At 36.4% G+C, this 26,487-nt stretch overlaps 1 protein-coding gene across 1 annotated transcript in view; it reads right to left on the bottom strand.

Moving 5' to 3' along the window:
* ube2e3 (ubiquitin-conjugating enzyme E2E 3 (UBC4/5 homolog, yeast)) overlaps window positions 1-26,487 on the bottom strand; it is a 40,001-nt gene that overhangs the window by 8,595 nt on the left and 4,919 nt on the right. The gene's annotated exons all lie outside the window — the stretch shown is intronic.

Below are 26,487 nucleotides of genomic sequence, written 5' to 3'. Positions count from 1 at the left end.
AATGTAATAATAATAATAAATATTACAATTTAAAATAACCATTCTATTTTAATATAATTAATGCAATGCAAAACTGAATTTTCAGCATCATTACTCCAGTCTTTAGTGTCACATGATCCTTCAGAGTTCATTGATTACTGCAATGCGCTCTATTTTGGTCTCCTAAATAAACATCTAAAAATTACAATACATACAAAAATCAGCCGCCCGGTTACTGACACATACAACCACTCGTCACCATATTTCTCCAGTTCTCTCTGATTTACATAAGCTGCCAATACAAGCACGTATTGAATTCAAAACATTGATCTTAAGATATATCATGGGACGGCTCCTGCTCATCTCTGCAGTTTAGTCACTGCTCAAATACCAGCTCTCACCTTATGCTCTTCCAGGTCATGCATTCTCCAGCAGCCTTGATATAAATGAAAGTCTATGGGCAGCCGAGCATTCTCGGTTTCAGCACCACGTCTATGGAATGCTCTACCGCCGGAAATTAGAAACTCTCCAACATTAGATTGTTTAAAGAATTCTTTTAAGACACATCTTTTTAGAGCCATTTACTGTAATTGAATGAGAATGTAATTGATTTTTATTGAATTTTATTATTGATGTTCTTCTTGTATACTGTAGTGCTTTGAGTCCAAGTAAAGCGCATTAAAAATAAAATGTATTATTATTACAATATATTTTTTTAGACTGTAGCAATATTTCACAATATTACTGTTTTACTTTATTTCTGATCAAATGAACACATCTTTTGCGTAAAACTGAACAGAACTGAACTGAAATTGGTTCAAATTGTGTTGTACCTAAAGAGCAAGCTAAATATCTGCAACACAGGTCACAGAGAAGGACAGACTGAGATAACAGGGACAAGCACACAAACATGGCTAATGGAGGAAAATAAGAGCAATGAAGGAAAAATAAAGGCCCACTCCTGTGATTCTGTGCTGGTGTAGAAGCGAGAGAGACCATGCTCTAATGGAGGAGACAGGTGAATGTAGCAGCCGCAGCAACAAGCAGGCACTTATCATCGGCATCTATTGCTCAATTAGCATGTGATGAAACGCTCGTCTCTGCCAGCGAGTCACCAGCCTACACACTCGTGCTTTAGAGCGAGAGAGGACTGCTGTCAAACTCAACTCGCCATAAAGTAAAGGGCCAAAAATAGGCAGGATTACAGCACAGTGGAACAATTCATTGTCGCCATGTAGCTTACTTAATTCTTTGAGCCTGATAAATTATCCGGGACTATTGGACTGCCTCTCGCCCAGCAGTGAGGAGGGAAAAATGCTTTATACAGTCGAGAGTCAAGAGCAACAAATGGCACATTTAGCAAGAGCAACCTGCTACAGAGATAATTTAACAGCACACCAACAACAACATGCGGGGCTGTCTTTGGTCATCACTTATTGCCATAAAATACAAACCTGACATTTAGAGAGGCTTTAGCTCACGTTAAAGTGAATCATATAACCGTAGCTTACGAGGGGGAAAAATGAGGGAAATAGAAAAATCTTTTCTGAACATCAATCTGCCAGGACGTCAGTAGGGTGTTTTTAGTAAAGCGAGGTGAGCCAGGGTAACGCTTTGCCCCGGCACTGTCAGGGGTTTTCAGCATTACCACAGAGCAAAAGTCAAAAGGAAGTGTGCAACCTCATCATAAGGGTGTGAAAAACTACTTCATTTCAAAAAACTACTTCATTTCAAAATCGACTAGTCGTCCAAATGTCTTAGAGAAATTTTTTCTGGATTTAAAATCATCTGATCCCAAACAAAAGCTAAAGGCGTATTTTTAGAAGTTGTAATAATTTAATATAATGTCAGTGTTAAAAACATTTAGCAAAAAAAGATTGATTGCAAAGACTTTTTTAATGTTACAAAAGATTTCCATTTAAAATAAATGCCGTATTTTGAACTCTCTATTTACAAATAAATAAATAAACTATCATGTTTACACAATGTTAAGCAGCAATGATATATAATAAATCTTTCTTAATATGAATTCTATATTAAAATGAGCAAAATTAGCTTAAATGGATATATATATATATATATATATATATATATATATATATACACACACACACTTTAAAAGAAATATAAAATTTATTACATATTAATATATATTATATTACATATAATATAAATTCTATATCAATTCGAATGAGAAAAATCAGCTTAATCAAAGGAAAAGAATGACACTTTTAAAAGAAATATTTAAATATTGAATAGTTATTTTAAAATGCAATGTTTCATTATTTAAAAAAAAAAAAAAAAAAAATCAAATAATTGCAGACTTGAGCACTTTGTTACCAAACCTTTGATCAGTAGCATGCATATATATATATATATATATTTGTTTTTGTTTTTTTTGTAGTAGTAGCAGTAGTAGTAGTAGTAGACAGTGAAGCAATTAAATGAATTTCTTTAAATGAATTAAATGAAAACTTCTCAATGCTTTTAAAGAGACATTTTAAGTCACTTCCCAACGCAGACAGAAGTGAAACATTTTGCATTTTGCTAATCTACAATATGCAAATTGACTGACATGGACGGCAAACCAAATCTCGTGACAATCTTGGGAAAAGGCTGCTGCTGCTGCATCTGTCAATTCACTTGCATGTGTTTACAGGCTGATCATGACCTCTTCATTACGGTGGATGCACAGACGCATCACAGTAATGAGCAGCCGCTGCTCTATGTATTACCACCATACATGCTTAAGTGTCTGCCTGCGCTCTTGTTGCTGGACTGTGAAGCAATTATGTTGATGTTGAAGAGCCACTCATAACAGATTTAGCAAACTCTTAAAAGGAACATAACAGTGGCAAACGATTGAAAAAAGCCACTGTTAATAGCAGAACGAGTCCTCTAGACTCTGATGAATTCTTGGCAATCAAATGGACAGTGTGTTTGTTGAGACCAAGGCTGACACATGCTTCTCGGAAACACACAATCACCTCCACATGGTTTCCAGCAAATACAAGAGATTCGTACAAGGACGGGAAAATAAAACGATCAGATCTACACAGAAACAATACAGAGTAAAATAAAATAAAACTCAATTATGCTCGAAATACAGCAGAATATTCTGTCAGCCCCATTTTAGAGTGCTAAATATGTACGCATGTTATAATGTATTTATGTTATAATAATATATTTAAGTTTATGTATATATTCATAACCAAAAGTGACCCTGGACCACAAAACCAGTCTTAAGTGTCTTTTTTTAAATTTATACATTATCTGAAAGCTGAATAAATAAGCTTTCCATGGATGAATGGTTTATTAGGATCGGACAATATTTTGTCGAGACACAACTATTTGAAAATCTGGAATCTGAGGGTGCAAATAAATCTAAATACTGAGAAAGCTGCCTTTAAAGATGTCCAAATGAATTCTTAGTAATGCATTTTACTAATCAAAAATTAAGTTTTGATATATTTACAGTAGAAAATTTACTAAATATGGACTATGATCTTTACTTAATATCCTAATGATTTTTGGCAAAACATTTTTTTTTTTTTAGTTTTGACCCATACAATGATTTTTTTCGTAAATGTAAAATATACATTAAATACTGGTTTTGTGCTCCTGGGTCACAAATATGGTTGTGTTTAGTTATTACGGATCAGAACAACCACACAATAATTCTTTAGTAATCCTGCGCCACAATGAAAAATACATGTAAACAATTTTGTTGAAATCATCCATAGTTAGCCTAATTGCAGAAAAAAAACAACCCTCTACATTGCGTGCAAATCACTTGCATATGCGACTAAATCTTCATTCTGGTTACTAAATGATGTTTAATATTAGCCAATGGCTAATAAATTATCAGATTTTACTCACCAGTATGGGAGTTGGAGGCCAAGTATATGTTTAGCTCAGATACATTTTCACTTGCGAACACTCTCTGACAGAGCACTTGAGAGTTTCACTCCCTGTCAGGCGATCTGGTTTTTTTTAACACATGAACTTAATTATTTATAACACACTAATATCATGCAGTTAACACACTGGCCCGCCCCCAAACCTGTACATCATCTTTCATTTCATACAGTTGACTGTTGACAAATATGACTCCATAAATGCAGTTATGCCCTAAAATTCAATATATTGGTCCAAAGAAGCCCTGTATGTGTTTTTGTCTGATATAAGCAATCAGAGGAGCAGCGAGAGCAATCTCACCTGAGTGCTGTTTGTCCCGAATTTCAGTTCAGTAAACAAGAAGTTGATATTGTGTGATATTTTAAACACAATATTATGTGTTTTTGCTCAATTTTGCAGAGAACATAATTACCTTTAATGCCATATCAGAATTGTTGTGTGTCTTCAAGCAGCACAGTTGTTTAGTTTCTGAATAAATCCGCGTTTTGAACAAATCGTGTGAACCAATGATTCAGTAGCCCATTCATAGTGTGAACAGTTTACGTTTGAGCGTTTGATTAAGTTTGTTTAGAATATCATTTAATTAATTAATTAATTAATAATAATAATAATAATAAAAACAACATGAAAGGGACAGTTCACCCATTTTAATTTTGTCATTATTTACTCACCCTCATTTAAAACCTTTCTTTTGTGGAATATAAAGGAAGGCATTTTGAAGACTGTTGGTAACAAAGCTGTTTCTGGTTACCAATGACTTTCACTGTATGAACAAACATACTGAGATGTTTCTCAAATTATCTTCTTTTATGTTCCATAGTTTTTTAGGCCATTGTAGCCTAAATGTTTGTGTGTAATAATTTTTTTTTTTTTATCAAATATTTCTAAAGCTACAATTCGTAATGTCTACTACTTTAAAAAATATTTTGTGGGAATTTTCTAAATCAATTTTAATTTGCAATGAATTAGCTAAATTAAATGGAAATGTGTAATTAATTTGATTAAAATTTTTAACTCGACTGTTAGCCCTAGTAATAATAAATCGAAACAAAGTCAACTGTGTCAAACCCAGCTTTTCTCAAATTCACTGTAAATTTCCTATTATTCGTAGGGGTTTCAGGGGAAACCTAAAGCAGGTCCACCTACGATAATACCCACATTTATGATGCAATTACAACAAATACCATGTGTCGATGTTATATAACCCGGAAAGTATGTTAGCGGTGAATTTCAGGCAGTAATCCTGCTGAAAAACAGGGGCGACCTCAATAATCCAGCGGCTCGATGGTAGGCAGCTCTGCCACCGCTGCGATGGGCTCTGGGCTTGGGTATTGTGTAATCCAGCGCTCCCTCGAGGCGCACACACACTATAATCACCTCAAATGTGTTTGCAGTTCGCCCACTTCCTGTAGCACACATTTATCTCTGCAGAGACTGCTTTAATGACCAAGCAAGGACTTGTTATCCTTTAACGCTTCAGAGCATACTCCTACCATTTAACAAAACAAGCTTCCGTTCAAATTCTTACACACTCTCTTGAAAGGAGCAAGCCTTTATGATATTAAGTTACCGCTGTGGCTGGGGAATCGAAGCCTGACGGCTCACCAGTCTATCGGCTTGTCTGAGAAGAGCTCCGGGTGTAGCGGATTACACAGGGGATAGTCCTGAGAAGCTAATTAAGTTAACCTAAGAGTAAACATATACCATTTATCAATCTCCGTCCATCATTTCAGATAACCCAGAAAGATGGTGAGGGCAAGCAAAGCACTGGACAATGGAGTCACAAAGCATGGTGGTTTTATAGGAAATTATATCAAAAGTCTACCTGAGAAACTCCTGCTTTTGTACACTCAAAGAAACCACTGATAAATTGTTCCTGTATTACAAAATAAACTGACACACTTTATAATAAGATCCAATTTTCACTATTAATAAACCATTTACTTCAACCTTTTCCCTCAAACTCATAATTTGCTCCTTATTAATAGTCAGCAAGGTCATTGTTAGGTTTAGGTTTTGGGTAGGATCAGAGATGTATAATATGCTCATGCAGAATATGTGCTTCATAAGTACTAATAAACAGCCAATATGCTAATAACAGGCATGCTAATAAGTGACTAGATAATAGTGAGAATTGGTCCCTAAGCTGAAGGGTTACCAAAAATCTAACCTAAAATAAAATAAAATAAAATACAACACTTTGCCATCAAGAGTTTGATCAAGAGAGCACCAAAAGTTACCAAAAGTTTAAAGTTTGTTATATATTTAAACAGATAATATGATAGGTTTTTATCATTTTATAACACCACTGTAAAAACTCAGAAAATGCACAGATCTAGCCACACATAAAAGAATGTTATAAATGGTCATTCATACGAAAAACGTATATGGTTTGGAATAAGAATCAGTTCTTGGTTCCCAACTTTACATGAAGAAGACAAATTCACTACAAAAGGGACTTAACATTGAACGTAAATATCGAAACGTGTACTTGATGTAAAATGATTGCTAAGAGTCAGAAACCGTAAGAATGCACATACTTCAAAAACATCAAAACCTGTTTTAAGAGCTCACCGGAGATATAGGTTCATTGTAATAACAGTAATATCAGAAATTGGGAAAATCTGTGCATGCGTGAACCGCTAAGCCACTGCACAATAAATCAGTTTAACAGCAGCAACAACAACAACAAAAATCCTCTTCATTCTCATAAATTACCATATGATGCATTACAGTTTGGAAACAACCATTCAAATATATGCTCTCACACTTTACAGAAGGGCATAGCGAAATTATGTTAGCAATTCAAAAGGATCATTAATAAAACCACACTCGCTTTACATGCCCTAAAAAAAAAAAATCAGCTGCCGCTCAACATTAAATTTCCCAGTGAACACACACAGACATGTCATGTAATATTCAGCAGCAGAGTCAATGACCTGATGCCGATTTTAAAATTGGCCACAATTAATGCGCTAACCTCTGGGCCTGGGCTTTATACTTTCTCTTTCAGCTATCAATCCCCCGTTCCTCCGCTCCTGCTGGCATACACAACTATAATCAACTGCCTGCCAGTATCCCACTCAGTTATTTATCTGACAATTGGAATAAAGTCATGGTCAGCCCTGTAATTATGATGACATTATAGGAATAACTATAATTTAAACTCTTAAAATGTCAAATTCAGGGCCATTTATTACCATACAAAGAGCAAAAGAGAAGAGAATCAAACAGAAAAATGTCACTTGCCAACATCAGTATGCTACAAAAACAGAAAAAAAAAAAATTGAGAAACAGTTTTATATTAAGTGTTCATATATAGTGAAGGTGTCATGGAGAGCCGCAGCCATGCAGAGTTCAGCTCCAACCCTAATTAAAACTCACCTGCTGGTAGCTCTCTAGTAACCCTTTAGACCTTGATTGGCTTTTTCAGGTGTGTTTGATTAGGGTTGAAGCAAAACTCTAGGTGTTTCTCAATGTCAAGGAAGGATCCTCGGAAGCCAGTATTTCGAGGATGCTAGGTCATCGACATCCGTCGAAGGACTGTTCCAATGTCGAGGATCCTCGGAATTTCAACCAAGGACTGAGTCCTTAATTCGAAAATTATCCCATACACAGGAAAGGTTGCATACGTGTATCCTTCGCGCTCTCAAATCATTAACAATCCTATGTGCGCAGCTTTGCTATCTTGTTCAAAAATTAAAATGTCGTAGCGTTAACGGTTTTTATTTATGTTACCAAACATTTGTTATAACTGTAGTAAATATAAGTTAAGTTTAACGTTTACATGCCAGTACAAATTACTACCATATTGATATTGTAAATTATACAAATAAAAATGGTTAACTGAACCAGACCGGTCATTTAACTATTGTTAGCTTGGTTGCGTCATCGGCATTTATTTTATAAATAACTAGTTAAGTTGTCCAAAGTAATTTAACGATACCATTCACAGCATTATTCAAACGGACCTTTTCACTGATGTAATGACGCAATTACGTGCACTTGCTAGCCAGTTCCATTTACCTGTTCTCCGAATGCTAAAGAGGAGTCTTGCCTAGCCTCTGAAGGAAGTGACTTGGAAGTATCAGTCCTGCCAAGGAAGTATCCTTGACATTGAGAAACGCCTTCTGTAGGGCTGCGGCTCTCCACGACCGACGTTCGCCACCCCTGATATATAGCCTATTTATGGCAAGCCGGTGACGTATGGATTGGCTTGCCTCCTTTTTTAGGTTTTTGTTTACCTCTCAGCTACTTTTTATTGCTAGTTAGAGGCATGCATTATTTGGGGGAGATAATTTCTTATTCTGGGACAAAATTCTTATTTTGATTAGACACCCAATGATATTTTTGTTTATACCAACAATTGAGCCATATTTTAGTTATTTCTTCAAAAGTTTAACTTAGCAATGTTTATAAGTACTCTAGCAAATACCCTACCAAGTTTAGGGTCATCTTTTAAAAGTTTATACTTTTATTTAACAAGGAAGCAATAAATTGATCAAAAACGACACTAAAGATATTTATACACTGTAGGGATTAGTCGACGAATCTATGCTTTGATTCGAGGAGCCTGATTTGACTACCAATCTCATGGTCGAATATCCACAGGGTGTTATTGATTATGCCATTTTGACTATATGGGAGACATACATACATAGAACTACCAGTTTTCTCCCAATGAGTTAATATACAGCCTTTTATGATAAAGCTGTAAGAATCTGAAAAGAAATAAGCTTCAGATTAATATTTTAAAGTGCGTGAATAATTCCAACCACCCCTATAGATTTATGTTTCACTTTCCATAATCCGTGACCTACAAGTAAAAAGTCTTGGTTTCAGAAAATAAACATCCCAAAATTGAGTTTTTGCTTAGAACAATGGAGTAACAAAAAGGAAACCAAAACAAACATTTTAGTAAGGTTTTATTTTTATTTTTGCAGTGTAATGTTACCAAATGTTCAAATTTCAAATAAATGCTCTATTCATCAGAGAATCCTAAAAACATGAGTGATAGTTTTCCCAAAAATACTAAGCAGCACAAATGTTTAATATTCCATTAGACTGGAATATAAAAATGGTTTCTGAATGATCATGAGACACAAAATATATTTTTTTGTTTTTGTGATGTAGCAAAATAAAATACAGATCATTTTGAGTACAAAAAAATTTTACTACAATATTTCATTTCATTCAATACATTTTTTTAATTGTTTGCAAAGTTTACTAATAATTTCGGAATTAAATTGTTGATTTTAATATATTTTAAAATAAATGTGTATTTAATAGTAATAATATTTTACAATACTACTTTTACTGTATTTCTGAACAATTATTCCTATGCAGCCCTGCTGAGCATAAGAATCTTCAAAAACTTTTTTTTTATCTTGCTAACCACAAACTTCTGAAAGGTTGTTTAGAACTCCTCGAAGCTAACATACTTGGACTGAAAGCCACAAAATGTTAATTTTGATTTCATGAGACCAAATTTTCAATGACAAGCAATAACAATGAGGCCTTGTCCCAAATAATGTACTTGAAATGGACTTTGAAACGGTCTATGCTCACAAAGTCTCTGAAACCGCAGTGTTTACCATTTGTCATGCTATGACTCAAAAGGCTTCTAACGAGTGTCCTCTTTGTGGTCGTGGGTTTTTCTTTATGACCTCCTTTGCGACCTGATGATCTATGGGGCATTATGTTAACAGCGGACGAACAAGAGACTGAAGAACACAACAGTTGCATTGGGCACAGAGCCTGACAACAACTTCACTGCTAAGTCAGGAATATATATATAAATAACTAATTCCAAGAAAATACATTAGGAAGAGGATAAACATTGCTACCAGATAAATATCATTTTCACCAACACCTCCATCATTTTCATTTCACATATTCATGGTGTTATAAACACGATCCTCTTTGGAGGATAAGTGCTTGTTCATATGCTAATTCACTGCTGAGGAATTGTGTGGGATGTTTCTTAAAGCTTTTGCTTTCCTCTGGAGCTATATGAAGGGATAATGTTGAGGAACAGACTATAATTTAAGTCTTTATTTAAAAGATCTTTTTTTTTTTCTTTCCTCTATCTCACTTGCCTTTGCATATATTCAGATCTATGGGCTGGGCGATATATCTAATGATATGATCATGCGCATCTAGTCAGTAAATCTTGTTTCTTGATTACCGCAAAATTGCCATCACCTGCTTTCAAATGGAGTGGCATTAACCTGAATCTGACAGAATTAAAAGTGTAACACCATATCCGTCAATTCACACTGCACTGGAAAAACACCTTAAAATAATACAATTATTCTGCTGTAGTTGAATGAAAAAAAAAGAAACATCTTAAAGATAAAAGATGGAGCTTATCTGAGAGATGCTTCTCAAAAGAGGTGTAACAATCACAAACATCCTGCAACATCAAATATATGTGTAAACTACGCTGACACCCTGTATACACACACACACACACATTATATCACTCTGGTGGTCTATTTAACAAGCAGAAAGCATGAGATATTACTCTCTTTCAACACTACTCCTGCAGACATTGATTTAAAGCAGGTTATTGAAATGCAGCACTGTACTTGCTAAACTGTTCAGTTGGAATTGATGAGATACCCTCAGCGTTTCACTAAGACAGAACGCACACTGATGGTTGGTCTGTAATCTAATCAGCTGTGAATGTAAATAGCAATGCTTTTCAGATGTAGCAGCAATCTTTCATTCAGACCATGACTGAGTTTAAATTCCCTCTTTATCGGCGTACATTATTTACTGGTAGATGCATTGTTTCACATCAATAAGCAAATGAAAAACTGCTCAAAGAAAATGAATGTAGGGAAAAGAACAATGAACATAAATGGATGGGGAAAAAATTATCAATACCGACTGACACGTTTTATAATGTCAGCTTTAGCGAGAGCAATCCAAGTATGAAGGTGAAGGAATAAATTTATATTTTCTGAAGACAGGTGCAACAATCATGTTAGTAACATTCTTAAAAACCATTCAGAATTTCTATGTATTTTTTAAAATGTATTATGTAAACAACATACATACTGTAAACACATATTTTATATCACACACCGGTCCATCTCAATAAATTAGAATGTCTTGGAAAAGTTAATTTATTTCAGTAATTCAACTCCGATTTTGAAACTTGTGTATTAAATAAATTAAATGCACACAGAACAAAGTAGTTTAAGTCTTTGGTTATTTTAATTGTGAAAATTTTGGCTCACATTTAACAAAAACACCCGAATTCACTCCATCAACAAATTAGAATACTTTTTAAGACCAATGCCTTGACCCCAGCCTCAGTCCATTCTTGAATCAATTTTGCTTGACAATCTTCATAAGGTTTGCAGTTCTCTCGGTTGGTTGTGTATCTTTTTATTCCACAGTTTTTCCTTCCACTCAACTTTCTGTTAACATGCTTGGATACAGCACTCTGTGAACAGCCAGCTTTTTTGGCAATGAATGTTTGTTGCTCCTTGTGAAGGGTGTCAATGATTGTCTTCAGGACAACTGTCAGATCAGCAGTTTTCCCCATGATTGTGTAACCTAGTGAACCAAACTGAGAGACCATTTTGAAGGCTCAGGAAACCTTTGCAGGTGTTTTGAGTTGATTGGCATGTCACCATATTCAAATTTGTTGACATAGTGAGATAGTGAATTGGTGGGTTCTTGTTAAATGTGAGCCAAAATCATCACAATTAAAAGAATCAAAGACTTCAACTACTTCAGTCTGTGTGCATGGAATTTAATACACGAGTTTCACAATTTGAGTGGAATGAATTACTGAAATAAATGAACTTTTCCACAACATTCCAATTTATTGAGATGCACCTGTATATATATATATATATATATACACATACACACACACACACACACACGCAAGTTGTTTGGTTGGCACCAATACCAATGTTGTGTGCCCTGGAATCCTTGCTATTGGTGGAGAAAGGCCTATTGATTTCCATGGTCTGAAGTGCATTGACAGAGTGCTGCCTCTCTCTGCTCAGCATGAAAAGCAACTATTGCAAAAATAAGCCCAAGTCAATATGGCCTGCGTGTATAAATAAACCTGTGTTGAAACATCAATAGGGGGAGCGTCAGCCCGCTGCATCTGCCTGTGATGATGATGATGTAGAGCAGATTGATGAAGGCTGACAGCTCAGATAAGCAGCGTGCTGGCTGGGTTACCCTCTACTACGTAGAGAGACGGGAAGTGGAATGAGCCAAGCAATGCACACTCCACTCACCGTACAGAGCAGGCAATGCTATATAGGGGATAAGAAAGAGGATTAGGGAAAAGCTGCAGTTCATTGCACTTTTAAAAAGTGAGGTGAAACAATTTAAATCAGATGCTGGATTTATTCATATTAGGGGTGTAACAGAAAACACATTCATACCAAAATTTGGTATGGGTCTTTCAATTTGGTACGAATGCGTACCACAAGAATGCACAAAAGCTACCAGCAAATCTTTTTGTTCCACACAAGACTGAACCTCATGCTTGAGGAAGAGTAAATGATAACAGAATTTAAATGTTTGGGTAAACTTTCCCTTTATTAGCAAGTATAGGTATCTGCAGGAAAGTAATGGGAGTTACCAGGTAGGTTTAGGGGTGGGGTTAGGTAAGGGGGATCATTTTGATTGCATTATTTAGAAACACCCAGCAGTTTGAAAACACCCACAAAGTCATAAACGCCCACTTTTGCTCTGCAGAGACCTAAGTCTCTTTGTTAGTGAAGTTCTCTCAGCCAGATCTAAAGATTACTCATGCTGGTTAAGAACTTGTGGGTGATTTGATGAAGTTGTTTTGTCTGAGCTGAATGCTGACAGTGATTCATTACACAGAGCGTGAGTTTGCTTTGCGATGCTGATTGTGAGGTCCGGGAGTGCATGATGACAGAACTACAGGCCGCGCTTCAGAGACAGTGAGCAGCATAATAACACACTCAACAGCATCAAATTCTCTTTTAATATTTATGTACTGGAAAGAATGGTTGTTTCTGATATATTTTTTTAGCACAGTGCAGTACAAAAAAAAAAAAAACTCTTTAATGCAGGAAGTAAAACATGATTTTTATGTTGTCCATATCATTATTAAATGAACGCTAGGGATAATACAGAATTTTTTTTATTTCTATGCATCAATACCAGTAAATAGTAATGAACATTTGACATGTAATTTTACTAAAAGAAAATTAAATACATTTATCCACAGTTTTTTTTTTTTTTTTTTTTTTATGTACCCTCATAATCTTTATTCAAAATTTCCCTACTCCTTGCAATGCATTATTTTCATTCAAAAACTGGCTGTTTTTGGATATACCTCACAATACAGAAGAAAAGGTGATTACAATTTACATTTCACACTGACTTCATCTTCACAGCCATATACAAAGTGCATTAAAATCATTTTTAATATTGATAATGCAGATAGTTAATTTTATATTGGAAATTATGCTGAATATAACATATATATATATATATATATATTCAATAAATCTACAAGTCCCAGCATACAAAAACTCGTCAAAAGTCAAAAGCAGTTATACATAACAGATCATTCAGGATGCAACGTAGTGTTGGGCGATATGGTCATTTTTCAAATCGTCACCCCGTGAGATTGATGATGCACAACCTTATCGTGCATGGGTGGAGCAAGAGAGAGACACTTTGTTCTGGTGTTTTAAACCGCGCAGGTGCGCGAGAGAGAGAGCCTATGGAAATCACCAATATTCGAAAAAATATACTTTCAAACATACTGATAAAATAACGTTAAATATAAAAATACTGTATTTAAAACAGCTAGTTCATATATAGTCGGACGCAACTGTCATATCACGCGTCCTGTGAAAGATTTGCCGCATCTGCGCACGGAAGTTATCAGTCTAAATGTGCTGCAGAATCAGTCAATGGTGAAAATCAATAGTAGATTTAATTTAAAGTCCAGCAGTTAAACACTAATATTCAACATAAACAAATACGTTGAATATAAAGTATTTAAAACAGGTAAGTTTATATATTTGGAGTAAGGCTGAATTGAAATGATGCATCAGTCATACAGCGCTCTGGATCGCGCACCTCATGACGAGACTGACGCACCGCCACAGAAACAAGAATGAGATGCATTCTAACATAACTGTGGCTTTAAACTCAATGAGGGCTCGTTTAAAATATTACACGTATATAGGCCGTTCAAATTACTTGTTAAAGTGCAATGAAATACCTTATATCTGCAGACAATGTACGTCTGTTTGTGGATGGAGACTTTGTAACGGCCGAAACTATGTATTTTGCATGCATCACATTATAGTGCGGTGTGCAAGAAAATAATAAGGCGGCAGAGTGAACTTATCCATAGTGGTTCTCATGTAGTCCTTCTACATCATCACCACATAGTGTGTGTTATAAGTTAAGTGATCAGTCTTTAAGAGAAGGACTACGTGAGAACCACCATTGAGAAATTCGCTCTGCCGCCGCCTTGTTATTTTGTCTTTACTTTATTTGTAATGCCAAGAAAGAGTTAATCTCTCATGTATGAGAAGAGCGCGTTGTCGTGTAGCAGCCATTAAATGTGTGGGACACCACCTCCTTGTTTTCGGTCTCTTTCATTTCATGGATTTAATGAGTTATCCTAGTCAAAGCGGACAACTTCAGCGACTACAGGCCCTAATCCTCCTGTGTTCACATGAAATGCGGTGCTGAAGTGAAATAGCTGAGCAGTTTGATAGCCGAATTATAATAAGCAGCCTAATAAAAATAATAGTTATTAATATAATCTAATACATTAATATCGTCTTGATCATCGACAGAGAAATCTGCTTATGTCGATATCTTTGACTATCGTCGATACATGATACTATCGTCTATCAGCACAACCCTAATGCAAAGTATTACGCACTTTCCTGCAGATGAATTACAGCACCCTAAATATTTACAGTGAATTATTAGTTTTAACAAAATAACTGAAATCAGAAATTAAAACATTCCCCTGCCAATACCTAAAGTACAACATACCCAGTACTGATCTGTTAATTAAATGTTTTATTTTTATTATTGCTTATAGGGTTTTTTTTTTTTTTTTAACCAAAAAGGAGGATTTTCATTTCAAGGCATTCCTCAAATATTTCTGAATAAAGACTTCTCCATTGTGAAGCTACAATGAGCCCAAAATGCAATTACTCAAATGGTGATTACTGTAATTCTGTGCTTTATGGAGGAAAAGCAAACCCATTATTATGCATCCCCCAGCATGCAGGTCTGATTCAGGATAACATCTGTAATAAACACCCGAGACCCCTGAGCGTGAGGTATCACCTCTATTATGATGCACTTGCTACAGGAAGTGGTTTTTCTACACCTTGCAATATTTACAGCAGCTTTTAAGCGCTAACCACATACAGTCCATGTCAGAGTCATGTTCAGAGCATGCAACCACACAACTTTGAGTGGGGGGGGGGGAGGAATGACTGCAAATGGCCTACACGCATTAGCACTTATTGTAAAGTGATCTGTCAGCATGACCTCATAATGGGGTTGGCAGTATGACCACAGACTTATATATCACAGGAGGATATATCATTATAAATCACAGTAATGGAATATCACAATAATATTTTGTTCTTCTGAAGCATCAGTGAGCGTTTAAACCTTGTAATAGTTGCATATGAGTCCTTCAGTTGTCCTCAGTGTGGAAAGATAGATCTCAAAATCATACAGTCATATTGTAATGCTCTCCTGGCGGGTCTTCCTGCATGTACTATCAAGCCTCTGCAATTGATAAAGAACACAGCAGCGAGGGTTACCTTCAGTGAGCCAAAAAAAAGGTCATCAGGTTACACTCGCTACCAGTAGCCACTTGCATCAAATTCAAGGTACTGATGCTTGCCTAGAAGACGACCACTGGCACGGCACCAACATATCTAAACTCACTGGATAAATCTTATGTGCCCTCCAGAAGTTTGCGCTCTGCAAGTGAACGACGCCTTGTGGTGCCATCCCAAAGAAGTTCAAAATCACTCTCAAGGACCTTTTCCTGGACTGTGCCCAGCTGGTGGAATGACCTCCCAATCTCAACTGAGTCTTTACACATTTTCAAGAAACATCTAAAGACTCATCTTTTTCGACAGCACTTAACCAACTAACACCAGCACTTTTCCTTTTCCTGTCTGTTGTTGTTCTCTTGTTGACCTGAATGCTTCTGTTGTTCTCATTTGTAAGTCGCTTTGGATAAAAGCCTCTGCTAAATGATTAAATGTAAATACAGTCATTGTTGGAAAGGGTTCAAATACATAAAAATGCTGGAAAACCAAAGATTTTTTGGGACCTGAAGGATTTTTCTGAAGAACAGCAGGCAGTTTAACTGTTCAGGACAAATAAAGGACTCATGAAATATCTTATTCAGGTCAGTCCTAAATAAACAATAACATGCATTTTGTATGATCCCTTTTATTCTGCAAGGTGTATGTAAACGTCGGACTTCAACTGTATATAAACCGTATAGCAAAAAATCTCTAGCAGTTGACAGCATATCCGACTCAGCCCTCTCTTGTAGCATGCAAAAGATCCACATGCTTCATGAGTGAGGACTTAATGTCATCTGCACAAGATGCCGTAGCGGTTTATGACACGGCAGGCCCATGTGGTTTCATGGGCTTACAGGACACGTCCTGCTCCAGCGGTGCGTTTAAAGGCAGCTTCTCCCCGCTGAACACGTCAAGCCCACCGCCAGCCAAAGATCTCACAATCATGAAATCAGCAGATCACTAAACAAGCTGACTAAAAACAACCACGCTTCCATTCAGCAAAGGAGAAGAAAGGTGAGAGAAGACATTACCAACGTCATGCTTTGAGCTCCCTCAGCTGAGACTTGTTGCCATGGGATCTGTCAAGATTTTTAATAGTGGATTATGAGATATGACACCCATTAAGAGCCGCTGAATTAACTTTGAGGTAAAATGGCACCGATGGAGCCATTCTTATGTTAAAGAAATTTTTAGTTAAGCTCATTTAGGCTACAGGAAGCATAAGTATGTCAGGATGAGAGATCTGGACACCAGTGTAACAGTGTTAGTGTTTTAATGTAGAGGAGAGAAGGCTTGTGCAGCCAGGCCTTTGACAACAAAGAAGGTGAAGAATAAGTAAATCGCAGTTCCTTTTGTTTTTACACGTCATTTAGAAATGGGTGTATCTTAATTATTTGATACCAAAACCACAGACTTGCATGACAGAAATGCCTCCAAATATTGATTCAGCAGCGTTAAATGACTGTCTGTACAGAAAACAGACAAAAAAAAAAATCAAGAACTTACGGTACTTTTCAGGAAATCTAGATCACTTGCTTCAAATATTTCATGCCACTTTGAAAATCTTCTTCAAAAGCACACATTGTATTATCTTGTATAAAAACCACTCAGTTTCCATGAAAACTGACGTTTCTCAACTCTCCATAAGTTGCCAATAGCCCTTGGTTTTCCAAACTGTGGTTCACAAACTCCCAAAATGCATGGGGTTTCTAAAAAAGGTTGAAATATTAATCTAAAATCTCTGTGGGTACTTTAAGAAAATATTTTATAATACAACAAAAAAGTTTATGAAACCCTGCAATAGACAAGAGTACAGTCAGTCAATCAGATAAGAGCTTGCCAAATGATAAAAACGCTTGCCACTTTTGAGAGAAATGACCATTAGAAGGTCAGTAAAAGGACGTTGGGCAGCACATGGACATGACGTGCAAGACAAGAATTCACTTGTAACAAAAGCACACTGGTGCGTCAACCAGTATCCAGCCATTTTAGGATTACCATCATCTACAATGTCCATACTTGCTTGGGAAGTATTACTTTCCCAAATGCTAAACTTGAACACTGTCCATTTTCAAATATGTTTGGTTAATTAATTTCCTGTTCAGTTAATTCATAATTAAATGCATTTATATTAATTTCAGCACTTTTGCTATTACACTACTAGGGTTGTGTAATAGCAAAAGTGCTACACTAGAAGTACTAAAACTCAAATAAATATAATGCTAAATAGAAATATAAAAAAATAACTATTACAATTTTAAAATGAATTTTAAAATTAATGAAAAGCTAATTCCAACTATTAATAAATACTATAATAGTATATAAAAAAATTTAAATAACACAGATCTAAAAGTGCAGCTTAGACTTTCTGCTAAACATCTCCTTTTACGATCCACTGGAGAAAAATAAAAAGAACAACATATGGGTGAGAAATTGATGACAGGTTTCTTTGTTTTTTTTTTGTTTGTTTTTTTTTGGGTTGAGGGGGGTGAATTGTTCCTTTAAAATCAGCTCAGTACAAATAAGCAAATGCTATAAATTAAGTATAAAACAGTTATGATCAGGTGACACTCCACCAGTATGAACATGTGCTAATGGTTCACTGACAGCATAGCGCAAATATAGAAACCTGTCTGAATACCAGTGGTGTTTTGTAGGACATCTCCATGACAGGACACTTTTTTGGGACCCCAGGCTCACTTTTGTCCAACAAACACACACATGCGCACACTCGATGTAAATGGTGTGCCAGTCTATGAGACATTCAGTCAGCTGAACAAAACTCTGGAAATAAAAACATTTGCTTATTCGACAGGAGGATTTATTTTTTGAAGCTAAAGCAACAGTCCTGACTTGATATTCAAATCCAATTGAAAGCTCCAACTTAAAAGCCTCAAGACTAAAAAAAGCTTTCGAACAAGATTATCCTTAAACAAAATATTTCACCCCCAAAAATGGAAACTGTCCTCATTTACTCACGTTGTTTCAAAACTGGTTTCTTCCATAAAACAAACCACTTTCACAATCTGCTAGACTAAAATAAGTAAAGCAATGAACAGCCTCAATGAACTAAGTTGTTGTGACTTTGCATCAAGAAATCTGATAAGAATTTGGCTAAATATTTGCTGCCTTCAAATAAGGACGAGTTAGCAGACTTACTGCAGCTGTCTGAAATAGTTCTTACTAAACCAGAGGCTGTTTTATGTCACAAGACAGCATTAGAAACACACACACACACACACACACACACACACACACACACACACACACACACACGTTAAAAACCTCAGGATTTGTTTTTCCAGTGTAAGCAGGGGAAACCCGAACACCACAGGAAGATGAAAGGCGCCTAATCTGAGAAATGGGGCGAAAGTTGATTTCTGGCAGAGTTAATTTACACTACAAGTGAAAGTAATAACTCATGCGATTTCTTTCTTTTTATATTGCTCATTAATGTCGCTCTGAACATTTATTAACAATAGCTCCTTAAGCTACTCGTACACTTAAGGCCCCTACAGTCAAGCTAACCCTTTCGAAATAGTTGTTAAACTACAAAACCTTAAAAAAGAAGAAGATAACAAAACTGAAAATTGAATAGCAGCACTTTGATATAAAAATTGACTCACAGGGACTCTGTATAAACAAACCGATTCAATCAAATGAATCAAATTTCTCAATGGTATATATGAGGGAAAATTTAAACATTAGAAGAGTGCAATTCATTATCAAAACTTGCTATCCAGTACAGCTCCATATAGCAATGTGACAAAAGAAGTACACTACCATTTAAATGTTTGGGGGCTTTTTTATGCAGCAAGAGGGCATTCAAATGGTCAAGAGAGACATTAAAGAAATTTGTAATATAACTAAATATTTCTATTTCAAATAAATCTATTTTGAACTTTCTATTCATCGGGGGGGGGGGGGGGGTTCAAAATAGATAATAAAAAGAAAATCAACATATCAGAACGATTTCTGAAGGATTGTGCAACACTGAAGGACTGGAGTAACGATGCTAAAAACTTCAATTTATTAAAAGAAAAAAAGTAATTTTACATAGTAATAATATTTCACAATATTCCTGCTATTACTATTTTTTAAAGGGTTATAAAAATAACATTAGTTTGTGTATTTGGCATAATACAATGTTTTTACGCAGTTTAAGGTTTAAAAAACACATTATTTCCCATACACTGTACATTATTCTTGCTCCTCTCTGCACCCCCTTTCTGAAGCTCATTCCTCTGAAAAACAAGGGGTGCTCTGATTGGCCAGCTATCCAATGTGTTGTGATTGGCCACATACCTCAATGTGTGACAGAAATGTTAGACCACTTTGGAAACGCACAGTGTCTCTACGACATGGTGGCAGCAGCAAAAATATTACAGTTAGAATAAAAGTTATAGCTTCTTTCTTTGCAAAAAGATTTGGGCAGTGTTATGCAAATCTTCCGACACCATGACTTGAGTGTGTGTGTGTGTGGAGTGGGGGGTTGGTTAGGAATGTGTGGAAAAGTCTTAAATTTTATAAAGAATATCTCTTTGGGTTTGAGACTTAGTTTTTGCATCTTTACAGATTTAATACATTATTTACTACACAATTTATTCCTCAAAACTGCTCATTATTCATCATCTTTCATCCAAAACACCAGCCATTAAAGGAAAATTAACAGTGCAGCTCTCACTGAGCTTTACTGAGCGTTTTAAGTCTACACTAAAGATAATTGTGAAAGCAGCTGAATGGGAGTCAATTTCATGTCACCACGGTGCAAATAACCCAGCAGCAGCCAGCGGCAGGCATCATAATACACGGCCCCAGAGAGTCCAAGCGTCATGGGGGCTATAGTGCAGCGGTAATGGCATAACAAGGTTACGTCTCCATGGGAGACACAGCAAATGGGGGGCTGGTTTGAGAGCAAACACCACAGAAGGACCCTCTCGGATACCCACATATATGATTAAAGCAGCGCGATCAAGTATTTGTAATAACTAATAAATGCCTTTAACGAGCCTGAATGAGACGCATATTCATTTTCAGCTCTCAAACAGGTTCACAAAACCCTCATGATAAGGCACAACATGTCTTTACACATCCCAACAAATCTGTGAAACACAGCATGTGTGAACGCAACCATATTAGCAGACGTGTATGGTAGCACAGTGGATGCAATGGCGCTGGAGAACAGCAGTGTGTGTGTGTGCGTGTGTGTGTGCGCGTTGAAAAGAAAAAGACTCTGGTTATCACAGTCACAGAGTGAGGTGCTATGGTTTTGTTTATCTAAAGACCAGGCCAAACGGTCGAGCCACGACATGACTCTCCTGTCTTATCATGCGGGGGGGATGGAGCGATGGCCCTCGGTGGGGTGGGGGTTGGGGAGGATCATGTACCATTAATAGGCAGGGCGGACACAAGAATCCAAGAGACATGTCTGGTGTATGTACACACACACACACACACACACACATGCTTTGGACATCTAATGCAAGAACAGTGTTACATTTGCATTTCCAAAATAAAAAAGACAGGTCTGGCCTAACTTTTCCCAAAAAAAACACAGCGAATTGGTGGGTTGTATGAGAGAATAGTAACTGGTTTTATGGAAACCCTGCACAATTAGCCTGGTTTAAAAGTTAAACTTAACACAGATCTGAAGTGTTTTAATGGGTCATTAACAAAATGGTTTATTCATGCATAAAAAAAGTTAAATTACAGCTTCAACCATGAACAGTCAAAGCACTAATACCGATCTGCAGAAATAAACAGACCAGTCTCAGAGACTGGGCACGGGTTATCGCAGACTATGGATAGATACGGCTCAGGCCATTTCACCTCTTTGTGAGCGCTGACACAATAGGAGTAATGTCTGCAGCTCCAGTCAAAGGAAATGACTGCCCTCCCATCTCCTTTATCAACAAAAAAGACAGATTACACAACACTGTCGACCGCACTATTGCAACAAACAAGTTGAACAAAACCTGCAGAATTCTTCACTATTCCGGCCACTTATTTTTTAACAGTGAGGAATAAGACATGGTTAGAAAGCTATATATTGTGTTTTGTATTATAGATCTGCATTTTCCGCACAGATTTTGTGGGGAAAATATGCAAATAAGATTTCTATATGGTAAAATATGTTAGACAAGAAAGTACTGCACTCTCATTGGTAGCTGAAAGCATAATAAATTATCCAAAATATGTAAACTAAACACACAAAGGAAAAAGTAACAATAAGGCCTATATATATATATATATATATATATATATATATATATATATATATATATATATAGGCCTTATTGTTACTTTTTCCTTTGTGTGTTTAGTTTACATATTGCATATTTTATATATATATTCAAAACCAATTTGTATTATTTTGTGACATTTCACATGAAAAACATAAAAAAAACAAAAAAAAACACATAAATAAATGGCCACAGTAATCTTAATGAAACATTATCCAGCAGCCTACACTGCTTAGAGTAAAAAAGGTGGTGGGGGTCACTATTTATGTAAGAAAACAAAGATACTTTCTAACTTTAAAATAGCACATACCTATAATTCATTCAAAATAAGACCAGAAATGTGAAAAAAAAAATTATACAAAATATTTCAATGTTGACTTTTAGTATACCACCTCCTGGAGCGTTTCTTTTCCGTTTCGTGTGAAAGACGGGTGTCTTGTGACGGCTGCGAGGCTGTCTGCAAGACATTCTCTGACACAACACCAATAAAAAAACAGCCCCACAGTGAATCTGACAGCTGGACCAGAGCCAGGGCATGATAAACACCGTCACTGTCACAAGCCTGTAATAAATGTGAGCTTCACCAAGGGAAAGAGAAGAAAGAGAGATGCAGCGAGAGAAAGAAAACGGGTTAAGGAAGACCTCCTGAGAAAACGAGGCACTGTGAAGGGCTACCTTTCAATTTAGACAAAGGGTTGCTGAGCATTGAATACATTTGCAGGATTTTTTTGGTGTACAAACTGCCTGCGGAGAGCCTGACCTGTGTGTAATAGCGCTGAGAGCACCATCGGCACAAACTACATGAGAACCCAGGCCATAATTGGCGACGTGATTGCTTTCTGTGATTCACGAGTATGCATCAGATCTCAATTACACAATCTTGCCAAGAGTCCTCTTTAAATATTTACTCTGAGCGTCTCAGCACGCAGGCCCTGGACTTGCATCGTGTGCCGTTTCCCTTCATTGTCCTTGCTCTTCTTTATTCAGCCATAATGAATGGGAGTTACTGCAGCAGTCTGCTCTAATAACCACAATGATGATGGTATGTTTTGCCGGACAGGCTGCAAGGTTCTGAACCCTACATCTGTAATGATCTCTTCATTGGTCTAAACGCCCTAACTGTAGGACTCATTTAGTTTAAACAACGTCTCTTTGGTGTGGAGTACAGACAGATATAAAAATAAAATTGCTTTCCACAGTCTAGTTTTTCAGTCCATAAATTTGATATTATTGCTTCAATATTTGCAGAGGAAAACAAAAAGACAGTGTGTGAAATCTACAGCAGTGGCCAGAATTAAAAATCAATAACTGAGCCAAACAACACTTCCACGTCTACAGAAGCATCCATCTACAGTTGACTATTAATAATAATAAAAGGAATGATATGGCCAGAATCATAGTGCAATTTATTTTATCAAATAATAAATATGGTTTAATAATGTGCATTTTTTGGGGATAATTCAGTGAAAATGTACAATTTTATTTTTATTTTTCTAACAATGAAACGGTCTTTAATTTCACTTTGGATTAATTAATGCACCCTTTTAGAATCAAAGTATTGCTTAAAAAAATTACCAACTGCACATTTTTCAATAGTGGTGTGTATTGTGCTGGAGTTAAAAAATGCTCACTCTAGTATTACAAAACAAACAGTACAAGCTCCCACAGTACACAGTCTGAAAATAGTTCTTCTTAAAACACACGGATGTTTCCTCCAGTATACCTGCTTAACTACCTGGTTCACACACTGGTGATACTGTGCTCCAATGATGCAGAAGGTTTGAAAAGATTCCATTAATAAAGTAGAGTAAATTATAAAGAATTAAACCCTACAAATATTGCACTCTTTATTAAATAACAAGAACAAAGAGAAAGCCAGAAATCCCTGAACAGATCGTGTGCAGCGGGTGTTTCAAACTGTTGCATCAGGAGCGTGTTAAACACCTTCATCCAGGGCTGCTGACATGTTCAACAAGTCGAACACTGTGGCACTGTAGCCGCGGGTCACGTAAACTCTGAGAGACAGAAGAAGAAAAAAAAAGCTCAAGCTCAATTCTCAAATGAGAGAGCTTTGATAATGAGGGCCAATATGGCAAATCTTCACTCTAAGGAATTCTATCAATCAAGCAAAAATAAAAATAAATCAACTTAACACTTTTATTGCTTCTAAGTTCAGAACATCTGAAACACACACACTAGAGCTGGTTGGCAAAATATGTACTGTATATGTAATATTTTGCTTGTAGTATAGAACAAACACATTTATTTTCATTGATTATTTTATTTTTATTTATTTATTTTTAGAGCTTTTAACCTCAGCAGCAAAAATGCATTGATTTGTTCTTTAAAAGTTCTCAGAATTTTATATGGCTTCATTAGAACCACATTTCCTCTTTTAAAATAAAATTTAAATTAATTAAATAAACACCATAAAAACATTTTTATTAAAATTAATATAATCAAAAAAGGTAGAAAAAAATATTATTATATTTTTAGAACTATATTGCCTAAGTGTAACATACACAAACACACACACACACACACACAAACAAGGCACAGCTCAACAGACATGCTAGAACTCACCAAGCAAGCTCATGTCAAAGCCTCTTACTTCCTCAAACATACTCTGGTTATATTAAGAGCCTTAGGGGAATTATTCACAACTCGAACATGTTATATTTTCAAAAATGTGACAATTTAAACCGTAAACCATGACTGAAGTTACACAGTGGTCGTTGAGCAGAAAAGAAATGAATGTGCTTTTATCTGCAAGTTGCTTCGTTGGGACTACAAGACAATTTTTTTCTTTCTTTTTGCAATGCTTCCTCTTTCTGCCTGTTCAGCATGGATGCACGGCTTCGACTAGTACCCATCATTCATCTTTAGAGGCGATTTGAGCTTTACTGTTTATTTTTATGAAGAGATGCAAATTCATGCCGGGAAGCAATCGGCCTCTCGCTCCACGGCATGAATTTTAATAGATTGCTTAAAAACTCAAAGAGCGCTCTCCACATCGCAGTTAAAAATCTGCTTCTCAGGAAGGATCTAGTTGTAAATCACAGCGACGGGACAAGTGGCTGGACAGAGATCTGAGAGAAAATGCAGAAAGTCAGGCAGCGCCTGAACACAGAAGCATTTGAATGTGTCTTTAAGTGGATCAGCAGAACCATTTTCCCCTTTAGTCATGCTGGAACACATCATTTCAAACACGTTAGTCTAACTGCGCCTGCCTAAACACTTATTACAACAGCAGCAGCGTGAAACCAGTGACAAAAGCATAGTTTACACTATCAATCTCTGAAGGAGAGCTGACAGAGACACCAGCAGCACTGCCTGATTAAAAGAATAATCACCCAAAAACATTGTCTTGAGACCTCATATCATCCAAATGAGTCGTGCTCAATCTAGCTAATTTTGAATGTCCTAAGGGCTATAACAGATAGGCACTTTGATATGATTCGGAGTTTGTAATAGTCATATGCTAATGTTTTGGTGTCAGGCCAAGCAAGTGTAAATGGGTTTGATTCTTCATCAAAACAGATTTGTTAAAAATTTAGCATTGCATCAACTGCTCACCAATGGATGTGAATGGGTGCCGTCAGAATGAGAGTCCAAACAGCTAATAAAAACATCACAGTAATCCACAAGTAATCCACACAACTCCAGTCCATCAATGAACATCTTATAAAGTGAATTTATTTGTAACTTCAAACTATACCTTCTAACAAAAGTCTGAGTTTTCTATCTATTCTATTGGTTTTATTAGCTGTTTGCACTCTCATTCTGACGGCACCCATTCACTCCAGGGCATCCACTGGTGAACAAGTGATGTAAGTGTCAATGAAGCTGTTCATTGCTGAAATTATTCTTTTCTAATCCACATCTAGGATGATCTGAGTGCGAGTACATTTTCAGCAAATGTTCATTTTTGGGTAACCTTTTCCTTTAATCTTTTTTGGCACTTGACAGCATCTGGTCAGTATAAACATCACTGTACTGTGTAATATGATGCTTTAAAAAAATCCTACCTTTTTCCTCAGAAAAAAAAATTACATGAATTTTCATTTCAAGTAATGAAGGCCAGACCTGCTGTAAGAAATAAACTCGGAGCCATATGAAAGCCCAGAGTGATATGCGATATGTTCCCACAGATACTATGTGATGTGGCACATTACCAACAAATCAGTATAATGTGTCAGCCTCCAGGTAAACTGCGCTCAAGGGAAATGCTGTCTGAGAAAAGAACCAGTGAAGGAGCTAATGATGAGCGTTACGGGATAAACATCTCAGTGTGCTGAACTGTGTGGCTGCACAGATCAGACCATGAAAAGCCACCAAATCCCTGCATTGTCAATTACCATTATCAGCATCTCTGGCTCGCGGCTCCAAGCTGCTGAACTGATCTCACGGCTGGCAGAGCGCACGCTGTGTTGCGCCCTCTCAAAAAAGCATGGCATTTTTCGTTTCTGAAAATTTGCACTTAGGAACGGTTCAGCCAAAAATGGAAAATTCTTCGACTTAGT

The sequence above is a fragment of the Carassius gibelio genome, chromosome B9, assembly GCF_023724105.1.
Source record: "Carassius gibelio isolate Cgi1373 ecotype wild population from Czech Republic chromosome B9, carGib1.2-hapl.c, whole genome shotgun sequence".
In the NCBI taxonomy this organism is placed as follows: domain Eukaryota; kingdom Metazoa; phylum Chordata; class Actinopteri; order Cypriniformes; family Cyprinidae; genus Carassius; species Carassius gibelio.
Note: the sequence above shows the minus strand (reverse complement) of the source record. Positions and strands in the feature narration are given on the sequence as shown.